Source organism: Symphalangus syndactylus, chromosome 19, assembly GCF_028878055.3.
Source record: "Symphalangus syndactylus isolate Jambi chromosome 19, NHGRI_mSymSyn1-v2.1_pri, whole genome shotgun sequence".
NCBI classification, from domain to species: Eukaryota; Metazoa; Chordata; class Mammalia; order Primates; family Hylobatidae; genus Symphalangus; species Symphalangus syndactylus.
The window spans coordinates 40,507,140-40,511,367 of NC_072434.2; the positions used below are offsets into that span (position 1 = coordinate 40,507,140).

At 43.6% G+C, this 4,228-nt stretch overlaps 1 pseudogene; it reads left to right on the forward strand.

Annotated features, from left to right (window-relative positions):
* The first annotated feature begins 343 nt into the window (after window positions 1-343).
* LOC129458540 (mRNA turnover protein 4 homolog) lies at window positions 344-1,224 on the forward strand (annotated as a pseudogene).
* Window positions 1,225-4,228: the final 3,004 nt, after the last annotated feature.

A 4,228-nucleotide genomic window follows, 5' to 3' on the forward strand; every position in this document is an offset into this window, starting at 1 on the left:
TAAGGGAGAATGAAAAACTATGCAGAGATCTTTCAAGAAATTTATTTAACCGACAAGTGCCATTTCTTTATCATGGAAAGACTGGCCTAGGAAAGCCCTGACCCTTTCCTCTTCTGGTTCTGCAGCTGCCTCAACATCACCAAGCTACCAGGAAAGCATAATATAAAAAAGGGCTCATCCTGGAGGATGATGCCCTTGTTGCCATTAATTCTTATAAAATTAAACTGGCAAACAAACGTACAAGAATCATGATCATGATGATAGTAGTAATATTTAAAGTAATACTATAAGGTAAAATTGTTATCTGCGGTTTTCAGCCTTTACTTTATATAAGAAACACTTGGGGATTCAGTGCAATGCCCAAATCCAAGTGCGACAAGAAAGTCGCCTTAACCAAAACTGCCAACAAAGGCTTGGAATTGAAACAAAACCTGATAGAAGAGCTTCGAAAATGTGTGGACACCTACAAGTACCTTTTCATCTTCTCTGTGGCCAACATGAGGAACAGCAAGCTGAAGGACATCCGGAACGCCTGGAAGCACAGCCGGATGTTCTTTGGCAAAAACGAGGTGATGATGGTGGCCTTGGGTCAGAGCCCATCTGATGAATACAAAGACAACCTGCACCAGGTCAGCAAAAGGTTGAGGGGTGAAGTGGGTCTCCTGTTCACCAACCGCACAAAGGAGGAGGTGAATGAGTGGTTCACGAATACACAGAAATGGACTACGCCATAGCTGGTAACAAAGCAGCTTTCACTGTGAGCCTGGACCCAGGGCCCCTGGAGCAGTTCCCCCACTCCATGGAGCCACAGCTCAGGCAGCTGGGCCTGCCCACTGCCCTCAAGAGAGGTGTGGTGACTCTGCTGTCTGACTACGAGGTATGCAAGGAGGGCGATGTGCTGACCCCAGAGCAGGCTCACGTCCTGAAGCTTTTTGGGTATGAGATGGCTGAATTCAAGGTGACCATCAAATACATGTGGGATTCACAGTCGGGAAGGTTTCCAGCAGATGGGAGACGACTTGCCAGAGAGCGCATCCAAGTCCACAGAAGACTCAGAAGACGATGACTGAAAGGGACTCAGGATTGAAGGTCTCCTGGAACCTTCTGGGTCTCACTGGACCATCAGGACTGCTGCCGCCCCTCTGGAGAGAGCAGCTTTTTATTTGTCTGTAGACAGGGAACGTGATGGGCACTGACCTCCTGTAAAGAATAAAACTCTGGGCCGGGTGCAGTGGCTCATGCCTGGAATCCCAGCACTTTAGGAGGCCGAGGCGGGCAGATCATAAGGTCAGGAGATTAAGACCATCCTGGCTAACACGGTGAAATCCCATCTCTACTAAAAATAGAAAAAAAAAAAACTAAAAAAAAAAAAAAAAAAAAAAGAAACACCTGGGGAGATTTAAAAGGCACAAACACCTGGCCTCTATTCCCTGCGATTCAGATTCAATTGCTGTTGAGAGAGGAGCTAGGCATCTATGTTTTGTTTTTTGATTGATAAATAATACTGTTAGCAGCAGATCCATACAGATCTGCAGCAACCTCAATTCCTTTTTTTTTTTGAGATGGAGTCTCACTCTGTTGCCCAGGCTGGAGTGCAGTGGCGCTATCTCAGCTGACTTCAACCTCCACCTCCTAGGTTCAAGCAATTCCCTGCCTCAGCCTCCTGAGTAGCTGGGATTACAGGCGCCTGCCACCACGTGCAGCTAATTTTTGTATTTTTAGTAGAGACAGGGTTTCACCATCTTGGCCAGGCTAGTCTTGAACTCCTGACCTCGTGATCCACCCACCTCCGCTTCCCAAAGTGCTGAGATTACAGGTGTGAGCCACTGCGCCTGGCCAGCAACCTCAGTTCTTGCCTCCTCAGAAAAAAGAATTCAACCCAGGGGCATAAGGCAGAAGGAGAGACCCAGGCAAGTTATACAGCAGGAGTGAAAGTTTATCAAAAAGTTTTACAGCAGGAATGAAGAAAATACAGTACACTTGGAAGAGGGCCAAGTGGGTGACTTGAGAGATCAAGTGTGCAGTTTGACCTTCAACTTGGTGTTTGTATGTTGGCAGGCTTTCTGGGTTGTGTTACATCTCTTCTGATTCTTCCCTTGGGGTGGGCTGTCCACATGTGCAGTGGCCTGCTAGCACTTGGGAGGGGCCACATGCACAGTGTGTTTATTGGAGTTGTGCACATGCTCACTCGAGGCTCTCTTCCCTTACCAGTTGGGTGTCCTAGAAGGTCATATACCAGTTAAACTCTGCCATTTTGCCCCTGAGTGTGCATGCTTGAGCCCGCTCGCCCACCTCCTGAGATCTTATCAGGAAGCTGCTGCTCACCAGTTTCAGGTGTTTTCTATCTATTGGGAGACACTGGCTGCAACCAATTATTATTGGTTTAGCCACCACCTGACCATCACCTAATGGTCACCTGACATTCCTGGTGCAGGGGGAAGTGAGGGGGCACCTTGTCCTGCCCTTCTCATGTCTGCCTAACTACCTGCTGCTATAACAATAGTTGAATAGTTGTACATGTAATTTTAGGGACCATGTGATATTCTGATACCTGTACACAATGTGTAATGAGCAAATCAGGGTATTTGGGATATCTATCACCTCAAATAGTTATCTTTTCTTTGGGTTGGGACCATTATAATTCTTCTATTTTGAAATATGTAATAATTATAGTTAACTATAATCTCTCTACTGTACTATCAAGTACCAGAAGTTATTCCTCATAATTGTATATTTGTACCCCTTAACCATCTTCTCTTTATTTCCCCTCTCTGCTTTCCTTTCCAGCCTCTGGTAACCATGATTCTATACTCTACCTCTATCAGATCCACTTTTTTAGCCCTTACATATGAATGAAAATATGCAATATTTGTTTTTCTGTGCCTGGCTTATTTTGCATAACATAATGACTTCCAGTTCCATCTGTGTTGCTGCAAGTGACAGGATTTCATTCTTTTTTATGGCTGAATAATATTTCATTGTGTATATATGCCATATTTTCTTTTTCCATTTATCCATTGATGGACGCAGGTTGATTCCATATCTTGGCTCTTGTGAATAGTGCTGCAGTAAATATGGGAGTGCACATATGGCTTTGATATACTGATTTCCATTCTTTTGGTTATAGACCCAGCAGTGGGATTCCTGAATCATATGGTAATTCTATTTTTAGTTTTTTGAGAAATCTCCATACTGTTTTCTATATGGCTATATTACCACACATTCCCACCAACAGCGTACAAGCGTTCCTCTTTCTCCACATCCTTACCAGCATTTGTCACTGTTTATTTTCTTTATTTTTTAACTTTTCTTTATTTATTAATATTAATTATTTTTTTGACAGCTCTCCCTCTGTAGCCCAGGATGGAGTGCAGTGGCATGAACATGGCTCACTGCATCCTTGACCTCCCAGGCTCAAGCCATTCTCCTGCCTCAGCCACCTGAGTATCTGGGAATACAGGCACACACCACCATGTCCTGCTAAGTTTTTGTAGAAACAGTGTTTGGTCATATTGCCCAGGGTGGTCTTGAACTCCTGGACTCAAGTGATCCACCCACCTCGGCCTCCTAAAGTGTTGGGATTACAGGCGTGAGCCACCATACCTGGAATATTTTATTCTTTTAGAGACAGGGTCTACCTCTGTTGCAAGGCTGGAGTGTATTAATGCAATCATAGCTGACTGCAGCCACAAACTCCTGGCCTAAAGTGATCCTCCTGCCTTGACCTCCCAAAGCACTGGGATTAGAGATGTGAGATACCATGCTAGGCCTATTTTTTGTCTTTTTGATAATAGCCATTCTAACTGGAATGAAATTATATCTCATTGTAGTTTTGACTTGCATTTCCCTATGATTGATGTTGGGCATTTTTAAATATACCTGTTGACCATTTGTATATCTTCTTTTGAGAAATGTCTATTCAGGTCTTTGCCCATTCTCAAATTGGATTATTTGTCTTTTGCTATAGAGTTGTTTGAGTTCCGTCTATATTCTGGTTACAAATCCCTTGTCAGATGGATAGTTTACAAATATTTTTCTCCCATTCTGTAGGTTGTCTTTTTGCTTTGTTGATTGTTTCCATTGTTGTGCAGAAGCTTTTTAGCTTGATGTAATCTCCTTTGTCTATTTTTGCTTTTATTGCCTGTGCTTCTGAGGCCTTATGCAGATAAATCTTCGCTCAAACCGATGTCCTGTACCATCTCCCCAATGTTTTTCTTTTAGTTGTTTT